The 9,066-nt window shown below is 52.0% G+C and overlaps 1 long non-coding RNA gene across 1 annotated transcript; it reads left to right on the forward strand.

Moving 5' to 3' along the window:
• Positions 1-109: 109 nt before the first annotated feature.
• On the forward strand, positions 110-9,051 carry LOC111094331. Its single transcript, XR_005385420.1, has 5 exons — positions 110-2,478; positions 7,390-7,510; positions 7,718-7,867; positions 7,971-8,090; positions 8,397-9,051. It is a non-coding gene; the product is annotated as an uncharacterized LOC111094331 (long non-coding RNA).
• The last annotated feature ends 15 nt before the right edge of the window (positions 9,052-9,066 follow it).

Raw genomic sequence — 9,066 nt, forward strand, 5'->3', positions numbered from 1 at the left:
GCAGCCACAGTGATCTGTCCAGAGGGGCTCACGTGCTCGGTGTGGCTGCTGGAGCACCCAAGAAAGAGGCTCACTTTCCCCGTGAGGGGTGCTGAGAGGGTAAGCCTGGAGCTGTGGGCCACGAAGGGGGGAGCTTTCCTGAGAGCGGAGCCGTGTAGAGAGGTGGAGGCGGGAGTAGGAGCACGCAGGGCCGTGTCCTGCTGGTCTCTCCGGGGTCCCTGGACCAGCTGTGCCTGCAGGCAGTCCCTGGAACTTCAGGTTATGTGAACTAAAGGAGGTCCCTTCCCGTTTCTTCTCTCTCTCTCTCTCTCTCTCTCTCTCTCTCTCTCTCTCTCGCTTACGCTAATTGGAACCAAATAATGAGCCGCAGAAAGGGTCCCAACTACATAAATCCCCACTCTAACTTGAGCCAGTGTGACTTGGGATTTGATCTTTGCATCTGAAAATGGACACAGCAGGACAAGTGGCCCCCACGTGTCTGTGCAGAGGCCCTGGGAGGAAGGCTCGGGCTCGGAGCATTGGAGGCTCCAGCCCAGCTGCCCTTCGGCCCAGAAGCTGGGCTCTTGCTGAGTCTGCTGTGTGGTTGTGGGGTGGCTCTCGTCTATGGAGCAGTGACATGCCGGGCGCTGAGCCAAGTGCCTAGTGATGGTATCTGCTCCTCACGGGGGTCTGGGAAGTGGGTGGCTTCTCGTTACAGGAAGTGGGCTTAGAGGAATTAAGTGACTCGTTCAAGGTCACGTCAGTAAAGGGAGGAGACCTGATGTGTCCAGGATCATATGACCTCACGGCCTGGCATTCAGCAAACCACAGAGCCCCACGGCCTCCCCTTCCCTGCCGTTAAAGGGCCTCCATGCCCATCCCCGCTCACGGGGTGGGACCTCGGCACCCCCTGCCCTGCACAATCCTGCACTTGTCCAGTACAGGCGAGCCGGATGGACCGTACGTATCTGAAGTCATGTCATGAGATGTTAGGTGAAGTATTGATCCATGGGGGATTTTCAGCCCTTCCGGCTGAACAGCAGAGAACAAAGATGCCAATCTTCAGGCGTTAAGTGGAAGGACTAAGTGGTAAGAAATTTGAAAGGGTCATAAAAGGGTATAAAGAGCTCTGCAGTGGGATGAGGGGAGAGTTATTTTTTTGACTCTTATTTTTTTTTAAAGGTTTTGTTTATTCCTGAGAGACAGAGAGAGAGGCAGAGACACAGGCAGAGGGAGAAGCAGGCTCCCTGTGGAGAGCCTGATGCCGGACTGGGATCATACCCTGAGCCAAAGGCAGATGCTCAACCACTGAGCCACCCAGGCATCCCGTGAGGAGAGTTTTTAGAAAAAGGCATTAGGAGCAGGGTAGGAACAATTCCTTCTAACACTGGGAACTTCCAAGTGCAGGGCCTGTGCGTAGCCCTGTGTTTGGAATTAGGGAGGACGATGACATGTCAGATGCTCCCTATGCCACCAGGGCACATGGAGACGGTCTTTAAGGTCTCAGCAGGTTAGTTGCCCAGATTTCTCTTGAATGGAAAAGGAAGGGAGTCCAGAGGACCCTATGGGCCCCTGGAGTCACATGGAGTCAGCTGAGAGTGTGCTAGCGAGCTTGCCCCTCGGGCAGTCCTTGCTGGAGCGCAGCAGGAGGGTGGTATAAGCCCAGCCCCCAAATGGGGATGTGACCAAGTCAGACTTGAATAGATTGAATTGAAATCAGTGATTAAGCTAGTTTGACTTGAATGTTACCAGATTAACTTCTCTGTTGGTTAGAGATGGGAACTCATTACGAGGATAATAACAATAAGGATATAGTTGGGGTATCAAGAAAAAAGTCATTTTTGCATACCTGAATTTGGAGGACTGCCATGTTCCTGGAATTCCTATTATCATTGGTCAACGTAGGAGGGTTTGTAAGGTGTGGACCTGGAGGGCAAGGTGTGTGTGTGGTTTCTTGGGGTTACTCCTTTCTCCCCACTAGAAGGCCTTTGACTTAGGGTTCATGGGGGAGATGTGCTCTGGAGACTTGGTCAAGCCTCACTATAAAGCTATTTTGGGGGGCAACCCCGATGGCCCAGTGGTTTGGCGCCGCTTTCAGCCCGGGGGCATGATCCTGGGGACCTGGGATCGAGTCCCGCGTTGGGCTCCGTGCATAGAGCCTGCTTCTCCCTCTGCCTGTGTCTCTGCCTATCTTTCTCTGTCTCTCATAAATAAATGAGTAAAGTCTTAAAAAAAAAAAAAAAAAAAAGCTATTTTGGGGAAGTCCATGGTGGGGCCTAGGGTCGGGTAGGCCAGAGAAGACTTAGGCTCCTGGGGCCCACTTCTTCCTGTGACCCAGCCAGCCCTCTGCAAACCCTGGGGCCCCAGAATATGGAATCGCATGGGAAGTAATCATTGTCACTGGAGGACGGTCACTCAGCTTCCTGCCCTAACTCACAAAAGAGCAAAAGTACAATAGAGAAGGCCCTGGATTCTGAGGACGAGAAGGAGCTGATATTGGTAAGAGTCCCCTGCCTTTTTTTTTTTTTTTTTTTTTTAAGATTTTATTTATTGTAGAAAGATGGTGAGCATGTGTGCACGACGTGGGGGAGGGGCAAAGGGCCAGGGACAAGCCGACTCCATGCTGAGTGGGGAGCCCGCCGTGGGGCTTGCTCCCAGGGCCCCAAGATTGTTACCTGAGCTGAAGTCAGATGCTTAACCAACTGAGCCGCCCAGGCGTCCCAGGCCTGCCTTTTCTGACCCTCGTGTGGGTCAGCATTGTTCCTGTCCTGAAACACGCTCAGTACGTAGCCATTCATGAGTACATTGAACGGGTGAGTTTATTTATTCCTTCGCTTGACAGAGATTGATAGGACACAGGTTCTACTGCAGAGCCTGCTGGAGTGTGTGTCAGGGCAGGAGGGTTTCTCCAGTGGCTCATAAACTCCCCCCAAGAAAGCCAGGGCTTTCTCTGGGCCAGGGCTGCTGGGAGGGGACGGTGGTGCCAGCATCTCCTTTTCCCAAGTGTTTCCTACAGTCCTTTGATCCCAAGATATGGAGCCACTGAGGTTGAGGAAGGAGCCTTCTGTGTATGGAAATGATGCAGACCCGGAAGACTGGTGTTGAGGTCCCAGAGAGGGGGCTTCTCCCGTGTTGTGGAGCCAGATGGGGTCTCTCCCTCCCTCCCCCAGCAGGACCCTGGTCCCTCTAGCTGGAGAGCGGGGAGGAAGCCGTGTGCATCTTGGAACTGGCCAGTCGGGAAGTGCTGGCTAGGGTGGAGGGCCCAGAAATGTTGGTGCAGAGGTTCAGAAAATAAGTTCACCTACTTCTGTTTGCTCAGAGCTGGCCTGAATTTTTAATTGAAGCAAATTAAAACCTCCCAAAAATACTAGTCCACTTTGCAGGCGGTGCGCACACCCCCTTCCTCGTCCGCGCTCCCGCACACTCTGCAGACAAGCCAGGACTGGCCCTGAGAAGTACCTTGCGCAGCCCCCGGCCCAGAGCTCCCTTTCAGAGGGGCCAGGCCCACTTACAGGCGCCTCCCCCGGAAGGCCTACTGGGTCCTGGTCCAGGTAGGGCAGCCTCCCCTGGAGTCCTTTTTTTTTTTTTTTTTTTTTTTTTTTAAAGATTTTATTTATTCATGAGAGACATGGCAGAGGGAGAAGCAGGCTCCCTGCAGTCCTTTTAGGATGATTTGCAGAGACGTGAGGCTGGAGCCATTGAGGAGCTCCCTCCATTTCTTGGTGCTTTAATTCTCTGCAGGCGGCTTTAACAGTGTGACAAAGTCCTCTGCACCCCTTGTCCTGTGGGTGCTCTTTCCTTGGTGACCTGGAAGACAAGGGCTGGTATTGGCCCCCAGGGTAGCGGCCAAGGGTGAGGCCATTGCCGCCCCTGGAAGCGTCTGGCCTTAGCTCTGCACCTCACCAGGTGCCAGGATGCACCTGCTTCTGACGCCCTGCCTCGCCCTGGGACTGCTTTGCTACTGACGCTTGTGCACAGATGTCCGCCCGCGAGCACTTGCCTCTCACACCCTGGGCCGGCCCCAGGGATCGACTGGTCCACTCACTCTGGCCTTCCCCCCTCCCCCAGCAAGTGCTATTGATCAGCTGTCTGGCCTTGGGCTTGCTGGCAGTGCAGGCCTGAGGCATGCAGGCCTGAGGCAGTGGGGAGAAAGGATTCACTCCCTGAAACTGTGACAGCCCTCTGCCACCTTTTTCTGTAGAAATAAGGTAGGATGGGATACACTCGTGTTTGCTTGTGTTTGTATAAGTGAGTTCCAGAGAGACAAACAAATTGGTGGTGGGGGAACAAGATGAGAAGAGCGCAGGAGTCAGGGATGGTATTGAGGCTCTGTTACTTTTTGTTTTAAAAAGATTCCTAACCCCCCGAACATCTTTTGATTCAAAAGTAATAATTAAAAATTCAGATGAGGCTGTAGGGTGTCAGTGGACACAATTGAATGATATATTTTTATTTTATTTTTATTTTTTTTGAATGATATATTTTTAAATGTATTTTTATTTGTTATTCTTTCTTAAATTTTCTTTTTTTTTTTAAAGATTTTATTTATTTATTCATGAGAGAGAGAGAGAGGGCAGAGACACAGGCAAAGGGAGAAGCAGGCTCCATGCAGAGAGCTCAATGTGGGACTCGATCCCGGTACCCCAGGATCACGCCCTGAGCCGAAGGCAGACACTCAACCACTGAGCCACCCAGGTGCCCCTAAATTTTATTTCTTTACGTAAACTCGACCCTCAGGGTGGGGCTTGAACTCACAAGCCTGAGATCAAGAGTGCCCTGCTCCACTCACTGAGCCAGCCAGGCACCCCCGAAACTGAGTGGCGTAGGTGTTGACCTCTGAGACTTCGGAAAGTGGAGAGTTGCTCAGCTTGAAAGCTCTGCCTTTCTTTCTCAATGGGAGGAGGGGCCTCCTAGCTGATGGGTCATTTCACATGGAATGAAGGGTGACATCCTTCCTCCGTGGCCAGGATGCCACAGTGGCTTCTGACCTTCCGCGGTGGGAGGTTCAGCCACAGGACTGTGCTGGGCCTGTGTCTGGGTGTCTGCAGGACTTTGCATCTTCGTGCTCACGAGTCCGCGTGGAGCAGTGGTCGTACAGGGGAAGGCACAGTGGTTTCCATCTAAAAGGTCCGTGTTTATGCCTCATGTCTGTGGCTCACTGTTGAACCCCGGGAAGGGACTTGCCCTTGCCAGGCTGTGGCATGCTCCTCTCCATCCATCGAGGATGAGCCTCATCAATAACTAAACTGGAATGCTGTCACACGCGGTAGTGCCATGTGAACCGTGAAGCATCAAATCCGTGCTGGTTTAACAGAACTGCCCGTGAGTTATTCCAACCCACTTTGTGGCCTCGGAATGCCCTTGGTGATCACAAGAAGAAAGCCTGCATCTCCCTGCCCGTGCGTTGACGACTGGATATTTCCCCAGTGGGCCTCAGAGGGAACGTCAGACGCGGCCCGGCTTGGGAGCGAGCCACGGCGTGTCCTCTCTCGGCCCGTCCTTTGTCATTTGATCATCTCGGACTCTGACTTCTCTGTCCTCCGAAGAAGCATTCCTCAGTTTATTAGTTACTATAATTACTCGCACACTTGTGTTCAATTCCACGACATTTATTGAGCTCTTAAAACGGGCCAGGCTGTTGTGAGGAGGTGGGAGGGTGGACTGTGCGGGTGGATGGGAGCCTGCTCCTGCTGTCCAGCAGCTTATAGTCGGGGGTGGGGAGGGCGGGGACAACTGGCTCAGGCCCGGCTCGGGGGGACGGCTGTGACTGCAGGCCGCAAGTGTCCTACAGTGCCGCTTGGGAGCACCTGCTTTGTGCCACTTGGTGATCATCCCTCAACGCCGTTGGCTCTGTACAGCCCCAAGGGAAAAGCATGATCTCTCTCTTACAGGTGAGGATGCCGAGGCTCAGGTTCAGAGTCTCACCGAGCAGGTGCAGCCTCTCCCGTTCAGGACCTCCCTCTCTTTCCTCAACGGTATTTATTGCCTCTTAGACCTTCCCTGGCTCACCTTCCATCATTTTATTTTTTTTAAAGATTTTATTTTTTTAAGATCTTGAGATCTTAAGAGGGAGAGGGAGAAGCAGACTCCCTGCCGAACAGGTTGCCCGGTGTGGGGCTCCATCCCAGGACCCTGGGATCATGACAGGAGCTGAAGACAGATGTTTCACCGACTGAGCCACCCAGGTGCCCCTAAAGATTTTATTTTCTTACAGTAATCTCTACACCCAATGTGAGGCTTGAACCCACAACCCTGAGGTCAAGAGTTGCACGCTCTACTGACTGAGCCAGCCAGGCGCCCCCACCCTCGGTCAAGCCCTCTGTCCGTGCGTTGCCCTGTGGCCCCCGGTTCTAGGGCTACCACAACCTACCAGAGGAGCACCACCCAGATCCTCAGCACCCGGACCTCCAGGTCTGTTCTTTCCTGCCACATCCCGTTCCTAGGCCCTGCTCTCTGCCCGGATGCTCCCCCTTGCCCTGCTTCCCCGACATACCCTTTGTCCTGCGGCCCACTATTTTGTGTCCTTCAGATCTTTGCTCCACTGTCCCCTCTACAGAGCGCGTCCTTAACCATGCCACCGCAGTGTTCTCTGTAACAGCCACTTGCCATACCTTATAATCACAAGTTCATGTGTCGCTTGTTTGGGGACTGTGAAGGGCCCAAGGGCAAGGACCACGTCAGGTTTTTTCCCTGATGTGCACCCAGAGCTGGTGTAGAGTGAGTGGGTTTTGGCTTACACACCTGGGTGTGCAGGAAATACTGCTTTACAGCATTTTCAAAACCTTTTATGTCAAGCCCCCATCCCCTGAGGCCGGCAGGACTCCCTGACCTCCCTCTCCCCACCCTCCACACCTTGGGGGCAAGACAAAGGGTCAGGGACAGCTTCTGGCCTCTCCCTCCACTTCTGGCCAAGACACTGCATGTCTTGCTAACCCTTTCTTTTTCCTCCTCTGCAACCTCCCTAGGTTTCCTGAGACTTTGACTCTGGGTGAAAAAAAGACAAAAAAGCGGGGCACCTGGGTGGCTCAGTTGGTTAAGCGTCCGCCTCCAGCTCAGGTCATGATCTGGGGTCCTGGGATGGAGACCCACATCAGGCTCCCTGCTCAGTGGGGCACCTGCTTCTCCCTCTGCCTCTGCCGCTCCTCCTTACTTGTGCTCTGTCTCAAATAAATAAAATCTAAAAAAAAAAAAAAAAAGACAAAAAGGCTTATGTTCTATTCATTCTCAAAAAACAACATTCAAAGCAGGCTAGCTGCTCAGGTGGTTGGGGAACAGAGAGGAAGGGCACAGACTTAGGAGTCAAAGTGTCGGTCTAGCCACGAGTTTGCATCTGAGCTGCACGGTGGGCTATGCAGGCTGAGAGAAGCTTGTGGAATAGGCAGTGCCCTCCTGAGATTGGATTTGTTTCAGATCTGAGTCCAGGTTTACCGAGGGACACTGGTTATGATAGGAGAAACCACTGCCGGCCAACAGCGAGAGTAAAGAAGAATGACATTTGTTGAGCACCTGTTCCGTGCCAAGCATTGAACTGGTATTTCATTTTTATTTTAGCCTTTCCAACTCCAGAGTTGGGGCTCTTTCTCAAGCCCTGTTATCTCTCTTGTAAAAATAATGTCTTACTCACCACGAGGCCAACCACAAATGGCGCTGGGTGCTCGGCTCTGGGGAGGAGGGAGAAGGGTTCTAGGCCGGTCTAGGTGGCAATGGGGGGCTGAACCCACACCCTCCCACCTTCCAGAAACTCTTCAGTCTGCCGGGTGAGGATTACAGATGCAAAGACTGGTCCGTTGGCCAAGGAGTGTGAGAATCTATCCTGTTCTGGATCCCTCTGTCTTGGAATTTGCATGATTAGTATCTTCCAGTTGGGCCAGAAGACTTAATTGTCCTTGTAAGTGTAAGATGATTTCCCCTTATTTCATGTGTGGACATGTTATGTTTCACATTTGAAGTCACTCAAGGTCTTTTCGGTACTGTGTCTCTTAAATTTGTAGTCGTAGTGAAGCTGGCTCATATTTATTGAGCATTTACTACGTGCCAGGCACTGTTTCAAGCACTTTACATGGATGAACTCATTTCTTTCAACAACCCCAGGACTGTGAGGCCCAGAAAGGGTAAGTAACTTGCTCAAGATCATGTGACAGTCAGGTGGCAGAGCTGGGCTAGGACCTCAGGCCGCTCCCCTGTGCAGCCTCTAGTAGCAAAGATGGAATTTCTAAAAAAAAAAAAATTTTGCCTGGAAAGCTAGCGGTATATTTCAGTTTGTGCTCATAGCTTGGGAAGTTCAACCATTGTAGGAGGGCATCGGGATATGGTGGTGGGGGCCGCCGGCCCCTATAATGTATAGGGATAAATATAACACAGGAATCCAGAAGCCCCTGGACTTTAATTTTATTTTTAAGATTTTTTTTTTTTTTTAGATTTTTAAGTAATTTCTACACCCAACATGGGGCTCACATTTACAACCCCAAGATGGACAGTTGAGCCAGCCAGGTGCCCCACCCCTGGCTTCAGTTCTTGGCTATGCTGCCTACAGAGCCGTAGACCACAGGCAGATCCCTTCACCTTTCTGAGCCTTTTTCCTGTTGCCTGTCAAATGGGATTGAGACACTCCACCTCAGAGGGTTGTTGTGAGCTGATGAGAGTATGAATATCGAAGCGGTTTGTAACCTGGACAGCACTACCTACATTTGAGGTAATGAAGTCATCATTGTGTTAGCATTAAGATTCAGGAAAGGAGGGCAGCGCCGATGGCCCAGCGGTTTAGCGCCGCCTTTAGCCCAGGGTGTGGTCCTGGAGACCCGGATAGGGTCCCACATCAGGCTCCCTGCATGGAGCCTGCTTCTCCCTCTGCCTGTGTCTGCCTCTCTGTGTCTTTCATGAATAAATAAATAAATAAAACCTTAAAGAAAAGATTCAGGAAAGGAGAAGCTTTAGATAAATTTTAAGAACTCAGTTATCTTGGGGCACCTGGGTAGCCCAGTCGGTTAAGCATCCGTCTTTTGTTCAGGTCATGATCTCAGGATCCTGGGAGGGAGACTGCCCTTGTGTGGGCTCTTTGCTCAGTGGGCAGTCTCTATCTCCCTCTGC

The sequence above is a fragment of the Canis lupus genome, chromosome 37 (genome assembly GCF_011100685.1).
Source record: "Canis lupus familiaris isolate Mischka breed German Shepherd chromosome 37, alternate assembly UU_Cfam_GSD_1.0, whole genome shotgun sequence".
Classification (NCBI taxonomy): Eukaryota; Metazoa; Chordata; class Mammalia; order Carnivora; family Canidae; genus Canis; species Canis lupus.